Raw genomic sequence first — 24,750 nt, forward strand, 5'->3', positions numbered from 1 at the left:
ACCTTAATCATTGTGATTTGCTTGTTCCTTTTCATTATACACAGTCACAGGAGCTCTTGAGTGGACTGAGATGCAAGTTGCCAGTTCATTTCCTCACTTTGGCTCCTGGGCATTGGAATTTCAAAATTTTAAGGCTGATTAAGAAAAAAGAAAAAAAAAAAAATAGTAGCAATAGTGCTTCATTTCTTACGTTGTCTTTTCTAAATACAATTTTGTCAAAGATGAGACTACCATTTCCTCTTAGATTGATACAGTATCAATCTTTTGTGGGAATGCTGGGTTCTATTTAAATACAAATAGTCAAATAACAGGGAGACTGTCAAACATCTTAATACTTAGCTTATGCATTCAGTGATTTTGAAATATGTACTAAGCATGGATTTCAAGCCCATATATAGAACTACTGCGTTTACTTTAGTATTCACCTTTGTAATTTCCTATGATTTAAAAGATGGATTCACTCTTTGTACTCTTTCATTACACCTAGTTAAACTTTTGAAATGAAAAAAAAAAAAAAAAAAAGACAGAACTTGTATCTCTTGGCAAACTTCTCAAATCAACAGGAGACTACAACACAAACGCAATTTAGAGTATTTGTCCAAAGATAAAATCATGGCATCAGTCTAAAGAACATCATTATTACATTGTTACTGGTCTTTGTATATCAGGTGAACTTCTTAATATTATGACAAAATTTTGTATCATAACTTCAGATAGCATTACTTTATTTTAAAACTTAGTTTATTAACATTTTTTCTTAATGATTAATTTATCTAGATTTGACATTGATAAAGTAAAAAAGACAGCAAAGATGAGATTGTTTACTTCATAGGTTAGTCTACTCATATTTTCATGCCTCCAGCTGAGAATTATCAATGACAGCAGAAAAACCCCCAAACAAACCCAAAGAAATACTGCAGTGCTGATGTAGGAGCAGCAGCACATTTTGTTCACGTGCTCAGGAACAGGAGAGAAAGCTCCTCTCCAGAGCCTCCTATTTCTCACTGGCTTTGCTGGCCCTCATCACCAAGCAGAAGCTTCCTTGACCCCAGTAGCTTCATCTCGGCTTTCTTTACCTGATTTTCTGCAGTGTGTCAGAGGAGACATATTATTTTAACATATAATAGCTTTCAGAGGATTACCTGAAGTGTTGGTTAAATGTCTGTGAATGTGATGAAAACCATAAGGACTGCATTTTCTAGCTAGGACTATGTCTGGTGAGTGTTAATTGCACTACTTTTGTATAATTTAACTAAACTTCCTATCCCATGTTACACCAGCACATGGTTGAATTTTATTTAGTAAAAGCAAAACTGAATAGCGTTTTTAGATGATCAAAAGGATATGCATTGTGCCCTTGAAATGCCTGTGCCCAAGTGTAGCTGTAACTTTGAGGAATTAATTAGCTTCATGTTTTACTCTATTACAAACTGGTAAGATTTCTGTGGATAAATCCTTTGTGCCCTCAGGTACGTATAGTACTCTTCATGGTAAAATCTAAAATATTTTTAGTGCACAGCAAATGGTTCTGTGTTTAAAATGCAAAAGATGGACTTTGAGAAGCAAATGAACAGAGTTAAGTGCCCAGTCCCATAGAGCATCAATGGGAGATTCTCTTTCCTGATTGTCCTTTTGCCCAGATATTACACTGTAAGAAAGGGGATAGCCTTCCCTCCCCACCCCGTATTTTAGAGTTGTATGTTTTCAGGGTCTGCAGGAAATGCCGTGGATTGTTTGTTAGTTCAAATTTGTATGGCAGGCAGGTCTGCATGTTTACCCGATGTAGTGACCTTTGAAAAGGACAGATTGCTTATCTCTACTGATCATCAAAAAGCTGGTTTCTTTCTTCCCCCAGTGATTTTGATGCACTAGAAACTGTGTATTGAAATGCTTGTGTAGAAGGCTCTCCCTCTAAGATACTGCAACATGTACTTTGTGGTTTTGGTGTGCACAGAATTCAGGTACAAGTGTACAAAGAAAGATATTCATAGATTTTTCCATGTTCATGTCAAACAGCAAAGGCATTTGTCTCTGTATGTACAATAGTATTAAAGAATTTTGCTTTATAATTTTCTGAGATTTAAAAGTATTCTAAGCAATATCGTTATTATGGATGTGTTAGCCTGAGGTGATCAGTGAGCTAAGAGAAGAGAAGTAGTAAGAGACAATACCTTTCAAAAGAACAATACTTTGCAGGGAGGGGGGCAACAGGTGCTTTTTTAGATGTTCAAATGGTCTTTGGAAATTCCAGTCCTGAAAGCAAAATAAAATATAGCAAAAATGAGAACTTCAAAAATATAAAATTTGTATGGAACAATATGGTGTTTGGAATTTATACACACACTTTCTACAGAAAGCATTTGTTTTTATAACTTAGTTTAGCTGTAGCAAAGAAATAATACACACATTTTGATGGAAATTGAGTAAAACAGTCTTAAAAATGCAAAAGAAAATTTTAGTTGCCTGATAGAGATGTCATTAGAGCAGACACAGTGATTTAAATAAACAGTGGGTGATGTAGTGAGGCATCAAACTTTAAAAAACAAATATACATTTTAAAGGAGTAGAAAATGGAATTTTGCTTATGCTGTTAAAAGATCAAAGTTATTGATGTATATACGAGAGTAGCACTCTCTTATAGAATGAGTCCTGCAAAGTGTTTTGCAAGTCATTTGGAAAATATATTAAAGTGTTTACCTCCCAAGTATGAATGAGACATAAGAATAAAGACCGTATTTTGTGTCATTGTTGAAGGGAATGTTTTAACTTTAAAGCATAGCTCCCATTAATGTAAATGTAATTGGCATGTGTGTTTAAAGGAAGACTAAACCACAAAAAAATATGGATAGGTGAAAATACAATGTGCTGGTTTCTTGTATGATATTTTATATAGACAATCTTCCAGGCTTATATCTTTCTGTCTTCTTTATTTCTACTATAATCTTTCACATTTATTTCTCTCTTTGGTATTTAGCATTCTAGCTGATGTAACAATATATGCAGCTTCTAACAAAACTGCATTTTAATCTTCATTTGAACAAAATAGCAATTGACTTAGGTACTGTTGGTCCAGTACCTGGTTTGTGTCAGCTTCTGAGTTGCTGTTTCTTAACATATTAAGGGTGATATTTCTTCAGTCTACAAGTATATAAAATAAGTTTTCCTACCTTTCTTTTTGAGACCAAGTCTTCTATCTGTTACATTGAAATGTTTTTCTTGTGCTTTCTTCAGTGGAGAGCATATGTCAATTTCAATTTTATCTTTTCACACAAATGAAGCAAATCTAATATTGATTTGCCTTCATTTTGTATTCTGATCCTTTGCTTCTGGAGTATTAACAAAGGAATTCTGAAAATAATTCTATTGTCTATCAGAAACAAACAAAAAGCTAAGATGGAAAAGGGAGAAGGGAGAGAGGGAGAGCAGCGATAAGAAGCTATAAAGATATTCCTTCCTTTAAAAAAATAAAAATAATAATAAAAACAACATCATGCATACGCTGATTGTATCAGAGGCGTCATACAGAGGGCAGCAGCTTCAGATGAAAGTCAAAGAGTATCACTGAGACAAGGGAAGGATGAGATGGAATAAGAAATTGATTGTCTGTTATGGGATTAATAGCAGAGGTGGCATGTTTCCTGTGTGCGTACTATGCTGCTGTGCTGAGATGGTATCATATTCGGTATAGTACTGTTGTGGTTTTACCCCAGCCGGCAGCTGAGCACCACGCAGCCGCTCGTTCACTCCCCCTGCATTGGGATGGGGAAGAGAATTGGAAAAGTTAAAGTGAGAAAACTCGTGGGTTGAGATACAGACAGTTTAATAGGTAAAGCAAAAGCCGCGCACAAGCAAAGCAAAGCAAGGAATTCATTCCCCACTTCCCATGGGCAGGCAGGTGTTCAGCCATCCCCAGGAAAGCAGGGCTCCATCACGCCTAATGGGGACTTGGGAAGACAAACGCCATCACTCTGAATGCTGCCCCCCTTCCTCTTCCTTCCCCCAAGCCTCTTATAAACTGAGCATGATGTCATTCGGTATGGAATATCCCTTGGATCAGTTGGGGTCACCTGTCCTGCCTGTGTCTCCTCCCAACTTCTTGTCCACCCCCAGCCGTCCCGCTGGCAGGGCAGTGCAAGAAGCAGAAAAGGCCTTGGCCCTGTGTAAACACTGCTCAACAGTAAGTCCATAGAACAAAAACATCTCTGTATTATCAATGCTGTCTCCAGCACAAATCCAAAACATATACCCACACTAGCTACTATGAAGAAAGATCAATCCTCTCAGCTGAAACCAGGACAAGTACGTTGGCTATTTGTTTCACACCCTTAACATTCCATACACCTAACAACTGAACTTCATTATGGAGGTGTTATACATCTAAGGAGAGACTAACATTTTCATTATTAATTTTGGTTTTTTTACTTTTTACATCATGTGAGAAAAAGAGCTTTTTTTTGTTCTCTTGTATAATAACATCAGACTTACTCACACAGAGTAAGTGTGTTTGGTCTCTGCATAAAACCTGGCTAATTTAAAATGTGTTCGGTTTCTGGTTTTTTGTTTGTTCTTTTTTTAGTCTTCAGTGTAACTTTTCCCCAGGATGATCATCCAATAAAGTTAGCGGCATTCCACCAGTGTAGATTATCCTTTCTCAAGGCCAGGAAGGAGAGTAGGAGATAGGTCTAGATTGATAGTACTTTGCCAGAACTCAAAAAGGGACTTCCCGTTGCTTTCCTGGATGTGTTTTGTGCTCTGGGGATCTGAGTTGCTGCCTTTCCCTTTGGGATAATAGTAACTGATCAGCCCACTCCAGAAGCAATTGTTACCATTTGATAGCCATCCAGTAGCCATTACTTAATCAAGTGATGATTTTAGTTTTTCTCTAGAGAAAAGCTACACGTAGCAGAAGTGCATGAACTTGTTTGCTTCTTGAACAGTTCCTTTAAGTGTTCATTGCTACTGTTTTCATTATGCAACTGCTCTGTTGATTCATGAAGGCTTATACTGAGAAGGCTATCGTGCCTAACTTCTTTTTCATACTTAAAGTGGATTCTTTGCTATTCTAGATGCAAACAGTTTCTGCTTATACACTTTTTAAACAAATGTTTTGGGTGTGTAAAGTGTACTATACTTTATATCTCAAGTAGTCCCAGTGAAGTGAATGGTGAAATACTTTTTGCAATTTCAGAGCAGAAATAAGGGCTGTTTGCAGGCTTTGTATTTTTGTTGCATTTAATTTATCCTTATTTTTGTCCTTTGACTCCAATGTTATAATGTTAGTGACCTAATGCAATTAGCGTTTAAGAGTGAACTAATGTATTGTGTGAGCTTTGGGCTATTTCATGCAGGACTGGTGGTCCATCTACCTTGATTAGCTGAACACAACTGTGCTGCTGACAAATATTTGAAGAATTTTTTAGGTGGTATTATTGTATGCAGCTGAGTTTCTTGGTAAATTGTACAAAGATGTTTTGGTAGTACATCATATCAACAGGAACTATTTAGTTTCAATTATCTGAAGTAAGAGGTAGGCATCTTTTAATTCAACTTAAAATATTTCCTCATTTCACTGCTATAAAAGTTTGGAAGCAGAAGTAGAACATAACTTTTTAACAGAAAAGAACCTTGTCTTTTAAAGCAAAAGTGATTTAAGAAACATGCCAGACTACATATCAATAGCCAGAAGTATATATAATTTCATAAACTCTTTTTTTTCGGTTGATAATGCCATTTGCAAATGTTGAACTGATTTGTCTCAGTTTTAGGGTGAAGGTTTTAAGCTAAGAATATCCAATCCCATATAAAACAGTAATTATAAACAGTATGAATTTTTCAATTTTATATATTTTTCAATACCAACATTTCATAAAAAAGAAGCTAGTATCAATTATATGCACTGAAAATAGCTAGTGGAAATGTGTGTTATTTGTAGAAACTATTAGGGAAAATGTTCCTATACTCAGTTTACTAGGAGCAACTCATTGAGTTTGGCTTCAATGTAAGGATCAAGAAATAGAGATTCTAAAACATTGTGTCCATTTTAAAAGGTAATGAGGTGTGATAACAATAAATGACTACATGATTGCATAGGTTTTTTCCACCTGAATTACATTTGCAAATATTGTGACAAATAAGAAATTAATTCCACTGCATAATATATGTTGTATAGTACTCCAGACCCTTTATGTCTTTATGCACTTTTCAGTATGATTAACTTTTATAAAACATTCTCTAATCTACTTATATTTATCCACTCCTTTTCAGAACACATTCCATTTCCTTACAATATCTGTGATCTTAAAAATTAGCTTCATTATTTCTCTGACTTCATTTATTCCTACTCATATTCTTAATCACAGTGCTCTTGTATCTTCTCTGTATCACCAAGTAAATGCTTTCTGTGTTATGCCATGCCATGTTTTGCTACTTCTAGTCTTTTCTTCACTCTCCTGTCTCTTTTAAATTCAGTCTCAAAATAATTCCCTGCTGCATTGATGGCTTTTAAACTAAGTTTTAACAACTCATTCATGTTCAGCCTCCTAATTTTCCCAATTTTAACTTCTCTTTTCACTGTTCACTTTGTTTCTGACTTTGTTCCTATTCTGTGACCATGTACGATGGCTACTGCAATGGATATGTAATTTAATACCTACGATTTATAGTCATGTGTTACTACATCTTATTAAATATGAGTATATTCCTATATGATATGGGGAAGTATAATATTACTTGACAAAATTTCACCTGTAAAGCACCTGTAATTCTTTTCTGCCACATGAGGGATGTCAGGGAAAAATATCTAATAAAATATATATGGATTATCTTTCAGTATTCTCATACTCATTTGAAGAACCAAAATATTTAATTTAGTTATAGGAATGTAAATAAATAAATAAAAATTCTCTACTGTTCTGCAATTCCAGAACACAGAAATTGCTAGATCTTAACTGGAGAGGGGAAAAGTGGAAGATTAAAAGGAAGTGTTGAGCAAGAAAGAGCAAATGTAGAGAATATGGCTACAAAACAGTACATTTATAATGTATTTTTTAAACTGACAATTTTTAAATTATTAGTGTCTGTTAAAGAATTTAGCAGTTACACATCGGTTGCACATTGTTCCTATAATGAGAATTTAGAAGCCTTTAACTCACTGTTCTTGAAATATGCTTTCATGCCCACCTCATTAATTATTATATCTAAGTAGTGATTTTAATTAAGCAAATCCCCTCTTACCAAAACTTGAAGGTAAATTCGGGTCACATCACCATAAATGACCTCACTGCAGTTACACTTTTGCTTAATAAACATGTCTTATGTTCTAGCCAGTTAACTAAGGTATGATTTAATATGAACTGCAAATATAAATGTATGAGAGAATAACGGTCTCTAAAATATATTTTAGGTAGCTATTTTAGGATGCTTTTGTTTCGTCATCTCAAAATAACAATCGGATATATTTCATATCTGCAAGAGAATAAATAATAGGATTCTATTAATTCACTATATATGCTACATATATATAAACTAGAAACATGTTATCCCTGAAATATCAATCATGGGTTAATATTTCACTTGTAGGTCAGAAGCATTTTCATGCCAAAAATTTCAAAATAACATGTGCAAATATATATAGCTGAAAAAAAAATTGACTTACAAAACTTATTATTTTAAGGCTTCCTAAGATGCTTCTATTACATTAAAATGTATTGTGAATTCACATGCAAAACCTAACAATGTTTTACTCCACAGTTTCTAACTGAAGTGACAGTGACAATATTCTGTTTAAATTACAAAAAGATGCCATTATTTTTGTTGAAAATAATTTCTTTTATTTATTTTTTTTAAATTTCCTTCTTTGCATTTTCCTTTATTCTGGGGTGGGGGGGTGGGGGAAGGCCAAATAGACAGTATAATTGTGAAATATGGGAGGCAATGGCAGTCAGTAAATAGCTTAAGCAAGAATAGCTGATAGTAATCTAGACATATTTAGTTCTTTTGTTTCCCATATCATGGAATTTTGCAGGATCTCTTAGCATTGGCATGACTATTTGTAAGTTGTGGAGCAGAAAACACACTAATTTCTACTTTTGTAGACCTCCAGATAAATTTCAGAGCCTCTGTAGTAGGTCTATGTGAAAACAGAGTAGTTTAAATTAGAGTGAAGGTTTTTTTTCTTCCAGCATTGTATCCTGTTCCTAGCAGTGACCAATAATGAATATATAGGAACAGGGAAAGAAGTATGACTGATTAAAAGTATTTAAACTTCTGTGCATTCTCACTTATCTTCCACTGATTTGTGGCTGAGAAATTTCCTGATCTGGAGATGAGATGGTGCCTTTATATTTAAGTACTCAGTGGATTTTTTCCTGTTCTTCCATCTAGTTGGTTGTCTTTGTAAACATTTAGCAAAGTTTTTTTTTTTTTTATATAGTTTTCAGTATGTCCAGAAATACTTCCTGCTCCTATAATCTCTTGAAAACATTTGTAATATTTTCTGTATTATTACCCAATCTATAAACCTCAGACACATTCAGAAGAGGAAAAGACCAAAACCCTATTGTGAGATGATTGCTTATCATTTCGTGTTATTTCCAGCAAGGTAGAAACAAGGTAGTCACACTACAGAATTTAAAAAAAAAAACAAAAACCAGAAACCCAACACATTAAATCACTTGAATCCCTTCTGCAACAGCTTTTTTTGTTAGCTTTTAGTTTTAAATTTAAAATATATTCTATAAAGAGGCTTCTATTGAAGGAGAGCCTCTTTAATAGAAGCTAAAATATATTTAGGAAAAGTTTAAGCATAATAAGGATAAACCACATAAGAGCCATGAATGGAGTATTCAGCCTTTTCAAGCAAATTTGAGTATTTAATATTTTAGATGACTTTGCAAAACCATTTTTTTTAATAATGTGTTCCAACTATAGTAACACATAATATCGAATACTCTGAAATCTCCAGGACCTCAACCTCAACTTCACAGCAACTAATTAATATGTCCACTAATTGGCTCTTGTCCCAGAGTCTATTTCTCAAAAGAAAGAGAGTCATATTGTAGATGTATCTCTTTACAGTTAATTGCTCTTGCTATTCATGCGTTTTGAAGGTATTTTGATATTGTACTGTGTGAATATATAAAAAGAGTTTTGGAGTTAAATGTTCTTACTGTAAAGATGAGATGGTCTTTAATGAAGATCCTGATGAGAACTGTCGTGGTTTAGTAGTCCAAAATAATAGCCGGATTGGTGTCTGGCTGTAGTGATTAAAATAAGCTGAGAAATTATCTTCATTTTCTTACATTAGAAAACAGTATAGATTATGGCTGTGATATATCTGAGGTTATGGCTTGGATTAAATTTTATAAAATATGCTTCTTAATTAGTTGCCTTTATTGGTTAAAACTCAGAAAATAAAGCTAAATGGAATGTAGAATACAGGTCAATTAAGATTTATATGGTTGCAAGTCTGCAAAGAAAGCGTGTTAAAATTTCGTGGTTGCAGGCTATTTTATCTTCTGGTCTTTATACTGTAGGACTTTTTGCTCCCCATGTACCTCTGTGCCAGTGTATTTGGTAATTTGGATTTTGATCTGAGGGAGCAGACTTTTTAATGGAAAGGAGTACTCTGGCATGAAAATCTATGAGTTTTCAAAGGTCTATAGGTTCGTTTCATACATGTGTCCTAAACCAAGTAATTTATTTTAATGTGACTTCTATGCTGAAATTCAGCAATAACTTTTGTTTCATTCAGCTTCTGAGGAGGGAAAAAGTATTGTCACTATTTTTTAATTTAATGGATTTAATTTTGAATGTGAGCTGTATTAATTAATATAAATAATTAGATTTGACTTCTAGCTATTTTTCTAGACGTTCATGAATGATATTTCTTTTTTCACCAGTACCTCTCTTACAGCACAGGTATCTTGTATGAGATATGCTGAGACAGGATCTATTCTACGAACTTCAACAGAAGTCTACTTGGTCAGACTTTTAATTAAAATTGCCCAAAGTGTCCTCACCTTTTTAAGAACTAATTGCATGATTTATAAATTAGCACCTATGAATTCCATGGAAGTTCATAGTAATCGCAAGATTTGAAAAACAAACTCTAAGGTACAGCAGGCTTACTTTTATAGCTGATTTTGCTGGCCCGTAATCAGTAATGGGTGGAGCCATTGCATAAGTGGCTCACAGGCTGCAGATTACTCTTCTAAGTAAACCCAACTGGAAATATGTTAGCATGCTTGTAAATGAAGGATTGAAAGAATATGCAACCTGGAAACTTTAAGGCTATTTAAATGATCTTGGTGTACTTAATTTCACTTTTTACTTCCAATTTTAATCTCAGCTAGTTATATGCAGTTACCAATTACCAGTACTACTGGTTCTATAACTGTAAAATAAACAAAATGAGTTAAAGCAATGACCTGATATATACTATGAGAACGTGTTTCCATAATTTGTATTATATTTCCCTAACAGATTTAGTTAAAATCAGTAGTGCACCCGCTGATAGAGCCTCTGGAGAACCCAGAAGCTCTTGTGAAGTAGAGTCTCTCACACTATATACAGTGATGAATTAAAAAAAAACCCACACATTTTCCACATTTTTACCTTTTCCATCCACTTCTTTAAAATTGTCACTGTCTTACCTCTGTATTAACCTAGCATAAAGTTAGTGCAAAATTTTGAAGCAGCAAATTTATACTTTTCACTCCATCATTTTAGGGGCTTTTATATACCTTATCAATTTCTGATTCTCATTTGTTCTCTGCCCCTTGTAGCTTGTGATTATCTTTTTTATTTCTCTTCTTGTTAAGCAAACAAGCGTGCAGCCATATAACAAGGTGCTTCAGAAAAGCATGTACTCCAGCATTTTTACCAGGGAAAGCTCTGTATTGCACACAGCCTTGTAATACTGCCATTTCATGAGACTGTGTAACTCTTCTGCTTCAAGCTCATATAGTGTTTATAATAATAGAACTTTTTGTAACTTCACCAAAAGGTAGTGGTTTTGAGAAAACATTATAGATCAGGTGCATTTGCCGCACACGGAATTAAAAACTTCAAAGTAGTTAATCTGTTTCTGAAGACCAGGTTAGGAAACAATGAACTGTTTGGTCTGTATAATAAAAAAACTGTCCATTTCTTGAAAAGCTCTCACACCTCTGTGCTCTTCAAAGGATTTTAAATTAGCCTGGGGGTAATTGTTATTTAGGGAAGGGCTTAAATTTAACCAAGTTACAAATTTCTGCAGAATCATAAATGTCCCCACTTTCAACGTAAACTTAAATTTTGACAGCTAAAAGTACAGACACAGAGGCATATGAGACCTAAGCAGTAGAGACTAGAATCAGCTGGCAAGAAAAATGGGTCTAACCTGAAGGGCTGGTGATGGTGAATTGATAAAGCTGGAACAAGGATAGGTTGAAGTAGGTGGCAGTGACGGAGTTCAGTATTTAGACTCATAGAATCATAGAATGGTTTGGGTTAGAAGGCACTTCAAACACCATCTAGTTCCAACCCCCTGCCATGGGCAGGGACACTCTCCACAGGACCAGGTTGCCCAAAGTCTCATCCAACCTGTTCTTAAACACTTCCAGGGATGGGGTATCCACAACCTCTCTGGGCAACCTGTTCCAGTGCCTCACCACCCTCACAGTAAAGAATTTCTTTCTAACATCTCACCTAAATCGACCCTCCTTCAGCTTAAACCCATTACCCCTTGTCCTGTCACTACACTCCCTGATAAACAGTCCCTCTCCAGCTTTCCTGTAGGCGCCTTCAGGTACTGGAAGGCCACAATTAGATCTCCCCGGAGCCTTCTCTTCTCCAGGCTGAACAATCCCAACTCTCTCAGCCTGTCCTCATAGGAGAGGTGCTCCAGCCCTCTGATCATCTTTGTGGCCCTCCTCTGGACTCGCTCCAACAGCTCCATGTCTCTCCTGTACTGGGGCCCCCAGAGCTGGATGCAGTACTCCAGGTGGGGTCTCACAAGAGCGGAGTAGAGGGGCAGGATCACCTCCCTCGACCTGCTGGTCACCCCTCTTTTGATGCAGCCCAGGACACGGTTGGCTTTCTGGGCTGCAAGCACGCACTGCCAACTCATGTTGAGCTTGTCATCAATCAGTACCCCCAAGTCCTTCTCCTCAGGGCTGCTTTAAATCCATTCCTCACCCAGCCTATAGTTGTGCTTGGGATTGCGCCAACCCACATGCAGGACCTTGCATTTGGCCTTGTTGAACTTCATGTGGTTCCCATGGGCCCACCTCTCCAGCCTGTCAAAGTCCCTCTGGATGGCATCCCTTCCCTCCAGTGTGTTGACCACACCACACAGCTTGGTGTTGTCGGCAAACTTGCTGAGGGTACACTCGATCCCATTGTCCATTTCGCTGATAAAGATGTTGAACAGTGCTGGTCCCAGTACCAACCCCTGAGGAACACCACTCATCCCCGTTCTCCACTTGGACATTGAGCCATTGACCACAACTGTTTGAGTGTGACCATCCAGCCAATTTCTTATCCACCAAGTGGTCCATCCATCGAATCCATGTCTCTCCAATTTAGAGACAAGGATGTTGTGCAGGACAGTGTCAAATGTTTCACACAAGGCCAGGTAGATGGTGTCTGTTCCCCTTCCCTTATCCACCAACGCTGTAACCCCATCATAGAAGGCCACCAAGTTTTTTCAGGCGCAATTTGCCCTTAGTGAAGGCGTGTTGGCTGTCACCAATCACCTCCTTATTTTCCATGTGCCTGAGCATAGTCTCCAGGAGGGTCTCCTCGATAATCTTGCCAGGCACGGAGGTGAGGCTGACTGGCCTGTAGTTCCCTGGGTCTTCCTTTTTACCCTTCTTAAAAATGGGGTTTATGTTCCCTCTCTTCCAGTTGGCAGGAACTTTGTTGGACTGCCAGAACTTCTCAAATATGATGAAGAGTGGCTTAGCCACTTCGTCCACCAGTTCCCTCAAGACCCACGGATGCATCTCATCAGGTCCCATGGACTTGTGCACCTTCAGGTTCCTTAGATATTCTCGAACCTGACCTTCTGCTACAGTGGGCGGTTCTGCATTCTCCCAGTCCCTGCCTTCTGCGACCTAGGCAGTGCAGCTCAAGCATTTGCCTGAGAAGACTGAGGCAAAGAAGTCATTGAGTACCTCAGCCTTCTCCATATCCTGGGTAACCAGGTCACCTGGTTTATTTCGTAGGCGACCCACATTTTCCCTCATCCTCCTTTTCTCACTAACATACCTATAGAAGCTTTTGTTGTTGTCCTTGACATCCCTGGCCAGACTAATTTCTATCATGGCTTTGGCTTTCCTAACCTGCTCCCTGGCTGCTTGGACAGTTTCTCTGTATTTCTCCCAGACAACATGTCGCTGGCAAGCCTGATGTTATCCCCCCTCCCCGCCTTGAGCCTAGTTTAAAGCTCTGTCGATGAGCCCCACTAGCTCCTGGGCAAAGATCCTCTCCCGCCTTTGAGAGAAATGAATCCCATCAGGGTTCATCAGGCCTGGTGCCATGTAGGCTGTCCCGTTGCCAAAGAACCCAAAATTGTGGCATTGACACCAGCCACAGAGCCATGCATTTATGGACTGTGTCCGCCTGTTCCACCCAAGATTGCTGCCCTCAACTGGAAGGAGGGAGGAGAATATTACCTGCGCTCCCAAATCCTTCAGTGACTGTCCCAAGAGCCTGAAGTCCCTTTTGATTGCTTTTGTGGTGCGTGCCTCTCCTTCATCCCCACCCACATGGAGGAGCAGCAGTGGGTAATAGTCAGAGGGCTGTACCAGGCTGGGGAGTTTCCTAGCAATGTCCTTGACACGTGCCCCGGGGAGGCAGCAGACTTCTCCGAGAGGAGGGTCTGCCCTGCATATCAGGCCCTCTGTACCCTTCAGATGGAAGTACGACTATAACTCTCCTTTTCTTCTTTGTTGGGGGTGGTCACGATCCGAGGCATGGGCCTTTTGGGCCTAGGTGCTACCTCTGGAGTAGCTTGACTGTCATCCATATCCTTGCTTGAGTGGTCTTCCACAGCCAGAGCCTCGTACCTATTGCACAGGGGTATGTGGGATGGCGAGGTGGGTGAGGAGGAGAAGGTTCACCTGCCATGCCGAGTGTGGACTTGTTTCCATTCACTCCCCTCTTTGAGGCTGCTGTCTTCTGCCTGGCAAGGGGAGGATACAGGGTCCCCTTCACTTTGGCTTTGGCCTGTTAGCTGTCCCTGTTTCTCTCTCAGGGAGGGCAGAGCTTGGCTCCACCAGTCTCTCTGTCTCAGCCTCTTCGATGCTCCTTAACCTCTCCACTTCTTCACGTAATTCTGTCACCAGGCTGAGCAGATCATCCACCTGGTCACATCTCACGCAGCCAATCTCACTACTGCCTTCCCCTGCCAGTGCCAAGCTCAGACACTCCCTGCAGCCTGAGAGCTGTATATTTTTGTTTTGAGCTGACAGTGAGTATCTCCCAAACCAAACTGCACATTTCATGTAGCACTGCCACGGGATGGAACTCCTTTTATGAAGTTTACTAAAAAAAGAAGAAAGAAAAAAAAAAAAAAGAAAAAAATCCATGGAAATCACACACAAAACAGGTTTTCCCTCTGTTAAAGGAGTATTATTAAGGTTAACTGCCTAGAAGTAGAGAAACAGGGGAATTCACGTTGCATGGAATATTGTAAATTCAGTGTGTTACGCAGATACATTAGAACAGAGCTTTTAATTACATACTTGGTATTCTTATATCCTTCAGTGAACTGGATGAGCCTGTTGTAAAAGGAAGTCTGGACTGTGTGATGAAGGAGACTGTTGCTTTGGTGAACACAGATTGGTTTACTGCAGAAGTTAGAAGGTAGACAGAGAGAGGATATCTCAAGGTCTTCCTGAATTGCCCACGACTGTATGGGTCAGGAAAGAGAGAGAAGCAATTCAACTACCTCTACACACATTTTTCTTTCTCTCTTCCCTGCCTATTGCATAGCTCTGCTAACTTATTTCATATCTCTCTTCTTCCAGAGGTCAGCACTGTAGCTGCTCACTTTTGTGAAAGATGTTAAGTAAAGGAGCAGGGAATTGCAGAAAGACAGTTCCATGAAAGACAATTGACTGCTGCTCAGAAATATTCTTTACCTCAATTATGGAGTTCCTTCTGAGCATAGTAATATTTCAGAGATGTTCCTGAGGTCTGGATGGGCTCTGTGAGATGTTGAGGTCTAAACCAATGAAGCATTGAGCACTTGGATACATCTGGATTCACTTGGAAATATACTTTGAACTAAATTAATATCTAGGACCCGGAGAAATCAGGCCTTATGCATCATGAATCAGTTGCCTCGAACTATGGTATATTTTGTCTTTCACTCCAACACATGTAAAATAGAGGGGATATGTGGGTGTGGCTGAAGTGTTTGGGCTATTGGAGCTGGAGGGAAACCACCAAAAACCCCTACTGAGCACTGGGAAAAAAAAAATCAATGAGACAAGGATTTAGCTTTGCACCAGAACAATAGCACTAAAATACAATATTAAATAGACTTTTATTGAATGCTGCCCATTCTGTGCACTGAATGAGATTGAGTCAATTTTAGTACTTTTTTGGCCATTGCTATTGTTGTATTTGTACTCTGTCATAGTCTTTTATGTAACTTTTTCCTCACTGTTTTTTCTGAGACATTGAGCCAGAGGCTCAGGGCAATTTTCTACCAGAAAGGAATATTCTTCCTATACGTAATTGCATTTGTTAACTGGTATCCCTTTATTCCAACAGTTAATTAAGATCAAATTATTGAGTGGTCCTCTTTTTTGATTGCTGGGGGTTTGTTTGTTTGTTTGTTTTTATAGAAGTTCATCACTGAGCTTAAGTGAATAGTCCTCTCCAAGGACACACAGTGTGAAAAAAACCCACTATTTCAGAGGAAAATATTTTTTCAGTGGAAATATTTTTTCTTTCAAATCCTGATTCTTTTTTCTCCATTCGGATTCTGCATATGTAGATATGGATGGCTGCTGTCCTCAGCATTATCATTTCATGAACCTTCAGTTATCTTCCTGAACAGGTTAATGTTATTACTACTCAATTCCATTTATTTTGAGAACTTGATAACCAAAAACAGTAGTGATAGCTCTAGTGAGTACCATACAGTGGACCATATTACTCTCCTAATTAAGCAAAATACTATGTTGATTTGCTGATGTGTTGAGTTGCTGATGTGTTTGCACACACATGATAAGACTGCTGGGAGGCTGCAGCATGTGACCGTTTTTTATTTTTTAATTAAGCTCTAATTCCCCTACCCAAGATGGGACTTAAAAAAGTACCAGACAGTAGCTATTGACTGAATTATAGGCAAAAAGGATGATGTTCTGTCACAATTGTGTATTTTGTAATAAAGACAGCTTTATCAGCTATCAAGGACGATATTATAAAATGGCTTTACATTTAGAAATTCTAAAGAATAAGAAATTACTTTCAGATTTTCCACTAGTAAAATTTAGTCAACATTACTGCAGATGGTTGATTACTGTTTGTTCTGCCCTAATCTGCAATAGAGAGTTGTTAGTTCTGGCTAAAGACAGTAGAGTAGACATTAGTCTGCCTTTTTTCCTTTACCTGTAAAATATATAATGGAAGTATTAACATTATTATAGAATGGAATTATAAATTAGAATTACAATGAAGTTTTTAACAGATTACTGTAGGGGAAGGCTTCCAATAGTAGAGAAGCCTCACATGAAATAGATAACATATTGCTCGTTTTATGCTCAAGTACTTCAGATAGCTGGAAAAATATAATGCGGTTTCTTTACATCATTCTGTTTGGTTTTGTTTTTCCTAGTGTATTGGCTAAGATGAAGTTTGAAAGGTTGGAATAGTTATAAAGGATTCCCAGGTTCTTAAGGCTGACAATGTCTAGTTCCAGCCAGAGGTATCTGTGTAAGGGGAGGCTTAACCCACACACCTGTGCTTTTAATAAATCACAAGAATACTTCCCTTACTAAATAGAAAAAAAAGTGACTGTACAAGATTAAATAGAAATTTTAAAAATTCTGGGCAATTATTCCTTCTTCCACTGTGTCTGTGCAGGCTGGTTCTCGATTCTGCCTTATATTTCAGTCAGTTCTGTGGCTTTCTGTGTTTCAGCAAGTGGAACCAAGTATTCTCTTGTTCCTGGGCAGTTTCTCTTTTGCTCAGGTCTGAGCTCCTCTGGCTCCACAGTCTGTGCTGCTACTCTAGCACGTGCCGCACTGAGCTATCTAGAGAACTTTCTGTCTGCATGCAAGCTCAGTGGCTCATCAGGCAGAAGTAATGTCCCTTCACCCGAGGGCATTCCACGTAGCCCAGCCAGTCTTCATAATGCAATGTAATAAGAGTCAAAAAAGTCAACACGTGGCTAACGTCCGTCACATATGGTCAGACCAGTGTTGGTGTGTGGCTCATACATGAGCAGAGCAAACCTATAGCTGCCTGGTCCTGACTGCGCAGGTGTACTCTTAGCCCCTTGTGTAGGAAGATGTTCTTCCCCACAAGTAGGAGTTGCCTATTCAGAGAACTTGCAAAATCTTTTCCTTTACACTGTGGAGTGTAGGGATAAGTGTGATAGCTCATAAACTGGTTTGAGCATTATTTGGGGGTGAGAGAATAAAGATTCTTAAAGCCATCATTGCAAATGAGGTTAAAGACGACATTGAAACAGTATGGGAACAGGCCTAAGAAATAACTTTCAGACATACAAGAAAAGCACATTTCTCCTTGGAAAAGAAGAAGAAAAGGCATGCTGCTTTGGCAGAGATTAGCCCTCAGGTAAAATGACAGTAGGGAAAGGAACGCTATCTTGGTAGTGTGAGTAACAAAAGTCTTACAGTGAATGAAAGATTTGAATACTTAAAATACTGAAGAAAATTTGAAGCTCAGTGAAGGTAATAAGAGAGGAGGGAACAAGTATATACGTTTGCAACTGATAGGAACTGTCAAAGTTACTCTTCTGTTAGGTACAGGTAGGAAAAACAGTGTCTCATAAAGTCAGTGAGGAGAGAGAATATGATAATCAGTCAGATGACTGACATAATCAAATTAAAAGATGTTATGGGATAAAACTGATTTCACTGACAGCAATAGCAGAAGACAGAGAGAATATAGAACAAAGGAAAGGAAGAGAGAACGAAACTGAACAGGATGCTGAAAAGAGAAAGCTACTTTCCTTCCAGAATGATGGAGCCATAAATATATGTTATCATAGTTTTTTGAACTATAATGCTGTTGAATTCATAATGAAGTGTATACAAAAATGAAAAAAAAAAAGCTCAATATTTGTTTTTGTTTAACTTGTTATTCTTGAAATGTCCAATTGTATTTTAGCAAAATAGGTTTTGATATCTGTCCTTCTCCATTTGTCTGAGTGTGGCCAGAGAGAAAGGGAATAAAGTCTGTGTTTGTTCCTCAGTCCCCTATATGACATGCTAAAAATATAATTTTTATTTTTTTTTTTTTTTATAATCCATTTGTATTTCTTTTGGCTAAGACACAATTCCCCTGTATCCATTCCATTTTTCTGTTTATACATTTAATGGCTTTTCTGCTCATAGCAATTTTTAGAATTTAATTTAACTAAGAACCTAGAACATTTAAAAGGTTTTTGTCAGAACAGTGTACTTTAAAGTGGCTGTTACTTAAGTCCTTCTTACATTTAGAATTTACATTTTAAAAATTAAAATTAAATATATGTGACTATTATCTATTCCATCTTGAATATTTTTGATGATACTGCATGATACCTTGATCACAATTCCAATTTTAAGGTGGACTGATCATCATTAATGGATAGAATTATCTTTTCCTTTTTTTTTTTTTTATATATATGTGATAGTATAAAACACAATAGACATATGTCAAGAGAGCTGAATCTGCTGATCTGGAGTTATCTTGTTGGTAGCACTACTACTGGGAACAGACCCTAGGCTTCTTGACCTGTGATATACTTTCAGGACCCTGTTACCATTTACTACTGGATTGTTCTGTGAAGAGTCATTAATTAATAGTGAAAATTTATCCAAGGGTATAAAAATTTTGTCTTTATGTGAAGACTACTCCGATTTATGTATTACGTAGAGACCAAATGACCTCAGAGTCTACTGCGTGACATGATAGGACATGAAATATACATCCCTTTAGAATGTGACTTGTTCTTGGATCAGAAAAGGGACGGGTTGAAGAATGGTGAGTAGACTAGACATTTCAACAGGAAGAAATCATAGTCTTGTATGTGTATGGTGAAAGTGATTCTGTTAAGTCACAGTCAGTTGATTTAACACATCCACAGGAAGTCATATTACTGTTTGGAGCCATGATTCTTAAGTGCTTGAATGGGAAGAGCCTTCTTAGAGAGACAAGCACAATGTGTTTGTCATCTGTAATACATCAAACAACAATATATGTTATTGTCAGAACAAAAAACTCAATATAACTAAAACCCTTTAATAGACTAAAAATTTCCCTAGAGAGTTAATAAAACCAGCATGTGTCAAGCAGCTACTAACCAAAACCTGCATTGATGTTTTTTTCCAAGTACAAGTGTGTTGAAGAAAGCAAAATAGAAAATCTTTTTGTGAACCACTGACTTACTTGACCATGTACGTAAAATGAAAGTTTTTAAATTGGTAGAAAATTTGATCATTCCAGGTAGCTGGCAGCTTGGTTCCTGTTTCTTAACTCTTAATACTATCTTACCTGTCTTCACATTTCCCAGTCTTAGTCTTTTTTCCCAACCCAATTGGTTCCAGTTTTTTTTTTCACTTGCTTTTGGTTGATTTCAGCCTTCTTCTATACTCTTATTTGTCTTTGTCAGTCTTTATTTGTACCAACTGCACCCAACAGAGTAGTTGAAGAGATTAATTTTCCTTTGCCCTTTCCTGTCAATTGTTCCAGAATTTTCTTTCCTTTGTAATGTACGTTCATTCATACTGCTTCGTTCCGGCTTTTTTCCTCTCAACGTGCACATTGCCTAAGCTCTATTGACTTTCAATGAACTAATAATCTACTGCATCTCAAAAATGCAGTTCCAAGGGCAGGCCCATTCATCCAGGTGGAAACATCTGCAGTACAAGTTAAACCACTGAGAAAATCAGGTACTAAAAATCTAGGTTGTTTCAACTGAGTAAGCAAAACTTGCAACTTTTCAGATCTGTGATAAGGCCAGACCTGGGTGGATTTTCATATGAATGGCAAAAAACGACCCCATCTTCCTGACCCAAGATGTTTTCATTCACAAAGGCAGTTTTGAAATCTTTAATAAAATGAAAATGTCAGCCTCATTTAGAACAAGGAAGTAGTCAACATTAAAATAACAAACTCTGACTAATGTATTTTCTTAGTTTTGTTACCAGAAATGACTGAACTATTCTGTCTGATGTTATCTGTTAAGAAAACAGTCTAGATTATTGCAAAGAACATTTTAGCATTTAATGTTTTAATAGTTATAATTTAGTGATTTTAGAGACACATAAAATATGATTTTATAAGGAGCAACTTGGACGAACGGAAAGAGTAAGCAGTGGTATCAGTCTCACCTGGTAGGAGGCATGGTTAGAAGGTGAAAAATGTATGCTACTTTCTGACGCTGTAATCCTGCAAAGTGAGTTTTCAAAATGAGAAAAGTACTCTGGGCTTAAATTTGCCTTTACTAAAAAAAATTTTTCTTTAAAACTTTGTCTCTGACTTCTAAAGCTCTAAATGTCTAGAGCCGGATTCTGCATCTTTTACAGTGAGACAGGCAGTTTCTGAAGGAAGAAAATATGTAATGTAATTTAAGAGTATTGGAATGAACCCTAAATCTTTACTGCAAAACTGCTTTCTAAAACTGCCCAACTAATTTCTAAAACTCAGAAGCAGCCTTTATGAATAAATAGAAACATTCTTGGAGAATCCCTTTCCTCCTTTTAGTAACATAATGCAATAATAGACGAGGAACACTTCCTCCCCTCACTTTCTTACTGTGAAGCAGTTGCAAGCTCGTGATTTAGACTCTGAATTAATTCATACAGCTGCCAGGCATATTCTAGAGGACAACATATGGGTCAAGAGAGAATTTTTTTTTCCTTCTAGGTCAGTCCATAATAATGACCATGACTATCTTCCATACAGAAATATTGGGCCATTTTTCAAAATAGTCTGTGAGCTGACTGGCTGACTGATTCCTAGCTAGATGTGGTGCAGTCTTCATCAAACACCCGAATTTTTCATGTTATCTTCCCCCTTAATATTTGTGTCATCATGCATATGTTATTATTCAGTAGATGTGTTTTGCTTTGGCTGTACCTAATCAACTTTGTCTTGCACAATCATTAAATCATAGAATCATAGAATGGTCTGGGTTGGAAGGGACCTCAAAGATCATCTAGTTCCAACCCCCTGCCACGGGCAGGGACACCCTTCACTAGACCACGTTGCCCAAAGCCCCATCCAACCTGGTCTTAAACACTTCCAGGGATGGGGTATCCACAGCTTCTCTGGGCAACCTGTTCCAGTGTCTCACCACCCTCACAGTGAAGAATTTCTTCCTGATAATCTAATCTAAATCAACCCTCCTTCAGCTTAAACCCATTACCCCTTGTCCTGTCACTACACTCCCTGATAAACAGTCCCTCACCAGCTTTCCTGTAGGCGCCTTCAGGTACTGGAAGGCCACAATTAGATCTCCCCGGAGCCTTCTTTTCTCCAGGCTGAACAACCCCAACTCTCTCAGCCTGTCCTCACAGGAGAGGTGCTCCAGCCCTCTGATCAGCTTCGTGGCCTCCTCTGGACTCGCTCCAACAGCTCCATGTCTCTCCTGTACTGGGGCCCCCAGAGCTGAACCCCCACTCCAGGTGGGGTCTCACGAGAGTAGAGGGGCAGGAATACTTTAGTAAGAATAGTTTTTAATTCAAGAATGAAACTGCATATTTTTTCCTAAGTATAGTCTTCCTAGCAATATATGGCTATAGCAATTTAACTTTAGCATGTCCTAATTGTTTTTCATTCTCTTAAAAAGTTATGGTTAGAAACAGCCATCACAACTTATATTAGATATCTATATAAATAACTCTATTTCTTTGTTATCAATGTAGTACATGCAATACCTTAAAATTCTATTTTTTCTCAGTATTTTAGGAATTTTGAAAAGATTTCATATAAATTCAGAAATAAGGGCACCCACAAGGAAGTGTTGGTTTGTGTTGGTTCGTGATTGTGGGTTTTGTTAAATGGATTTGCCTACCATTATGATTTATAAAATTCATGGTTTTCATTGTTGTTTGTGTTATGCAGATTAGTTCAGTGTGGATTATTCTTGGTGCTGTAGAATCTACATACTTAAATTTGGTTTGTATTATGGGGTTAATAGTCTTTACGTAGATGAATATTACTTTGAGATGCTTTTTTGTTTGGGTTTTTTTTGTGGTTTTTTTTTTGGGGGGGGGGGTGGCAGAGTTTTGTTTGTTTGTTTTAATAAAAAGTGTGTGGCATAGGCATTAGGTCAGTAGTTGTCCTCTTCCAAGTGTGAATATTTAACTTAGTGTTTGATATTCTATTTATATCTGAGCGAACAGTCTGAATTTCTGCTGATTTTAGCAGTTATTTTTCATTCCATGTGCAGGATGAGCAAAGATGTACAGTTACCTTTTAGAGAGCTAACGGCACTGATGGAAGTAGTGAAGCTACAGTATGACAGTGGATTTTAAAATATATGTATTTTGTCAAGTCAAAACCAACAGTTGACTCTGAGGCATGTTTTATATGCTTGTAGACTTTTCTACGATGTGAATATTCTCTGCTTGTGTAGATTCAGATCAAAGTGGCCATTGCTCTAGTATGGCTTATTAACAGAGAATACGCTTAAAGATGCAGAAGGAATTTAGCACAGTTTTGAAAGTGTGTAACTACAGCTTGATTTTATCAATGAAATCAGTGAGGAGGATTTGTTTTAATTCATTTGACAATCCCGGGGGTCCCTGCATATGTCATTGTCAAATCCAAACACACATACTCTGCATGCTCAACAAGCTCTTTGTTTTAATTTTTCTTTCCCCAAAATGCATGGGGAAAGAGAAGTCATAATGATCTAGTGACTTTATTAGGCCTCAGCAGTTGAGAACTACTCAGTTCTGCTATCCATAAATGAATATTTTCTTAAAAAAAAAAAAAAAAAAGGCAAAAATACCCACCACACCAAACCCAAAATATTTATACTTCAAGCACAGCAGATATCCATTTCTCTGTTTTGTCACCTCATGACAGACCCCAGCTCTCTGATGTCAGTAATGCTGTAAGATTTGAGGGAAGGTGGAAAAGTTGTGATTTCCTTCCACTACCAGTGTAAGGATTACTGACACCATTCTGCAAAGTCCTTTGGTTATACTTCCTCTAGCCTTTCTCTGATTTCCTTCTGTCAGAAAATGGCAATTTTTTGAATGAGAACATACTTTGGAATACCTGCCAAGCAACTCTTTCAGTTTAGATGTTAGAGTGTTAGCTTGTCTTTACATTTCTTCAAGAGTTATTACAAAGGTGCAGTAGTTGCCTGCACCATTTTGCCATTGAAGGTCACAAGTCCAAGATTTTTTCAATGCAATTCTGTATAATATTTGTGATAGCATGAGAAAGCAGTTAAAATGCTGGTCAATGTGACTAGGAATAATTATACTGAGTAGTTGTTCCTCAGAAAAAAGAGTTGTTAGGGGGTACTTTATTGAACACTTGTCATGCATGAGACAATATCACGTATCAGATCTAGAGAAAGGAGGATTTCCACATGGGGACTTTTCAAATAGCTGACAGCGGCCAAATGTCTGCAAACATGATATTCCTAGTCTTACTCAGCTATTACAGCATCTCCCCCCCCCCCCCCCCCCCCCCGCCCTGTGTATCAGACATGGGTATATTCTGTGCAGTATTGTTATAGAAAGGAAAAAATCATTATATATGCAAAAGCAATGGTAAAGTTATCCCTTTCCACAGTAGACTGTATACTTAAAAAAAAAAAAAATAAAAATCATCTTGCTGGTGAAATGTGATGTGATTGGCTGTAACTTCTTATTGCATTGTAGACTATTGAAAATCTGGAGATGTACACAACTCAAATATTACTTTGTGCAGCAGGAATATATGTTGAACATTTTCTGTGCTTCATTGTTTATATTCATGTAAGGGAGTACTTTCTAGAAACCAAAAACCCACAAACTATTGAGTTCATCAGCTTTCCAAGCGTGCTTTTCTGATACAGCTTTAATTACTGACAATTTTTTTCATGCATATGCGGTGATGAAGGTGACTGGTGTTTTAATTGGACTAACACACATATGACAGAGTGGTTCACAGAAATTGTATGTGATTATTAGATCTATACAATTCAGAAAGAATTTTTGATGAAGGTGAAGAATGAAGATTTCATTTTAAGTAATTATGTTACATTCATGACCCTGCCTGCTTTCTAGTCTTTCTGTCTTAAACTACAGTGAAAGGCTTTAGGCACTGCTTTGAGTGTTTTCTTGGCAGAAGTATTGTCAGTAGAGACAGTTTCTGCTAGCTATAAAAACATTAAGTGTCTTGGTATCATTTTTTATAAAAGCATAAGCATTTTTTAATATGAACTGTTTGGTTTTGTACTAACTTGCTAGCAAAGTAAATAAACATCCTCAGAACTTTTTGAAAAAAAGATGGAATGTCCTGTATTTCTTGCTTCTGTTTTGTCCTTGTCTTCTGCAATTATAGTGATCCATAAAA

At 37.5% G+C, this 24,750-nt stretch overlaps 1 protein-coding gene across 5 annotated transcripts in view; it reads left to right on the forward strand.

Annotated features, from left to right (window-relative positions):
• DMD (dystrophin) overlaps positions 1-24,750 on the forward strand; it is a 1,320,554-nt gene that overhangs the window by 464,557 nt on the left and 831,247 nt on the right. The window lies entirely within an intron of this gene.

The sequence above is a fragment of the Balearica regulorum genome, chromosome 1, assembly GCF_011004875.1.
Source record: "Balearica regulorum gibbericeps isolate bBalReg1 chromosome 1, bBalReg1.pri, whole genome shotgun sequence".
Classification (NCBI taxonomy): domain Eukaryota; kingdom Metazoa; phylum Chordata; class Aves; order Gruiformes; family Gruidae; genus Balearica; species Balearica regulorum.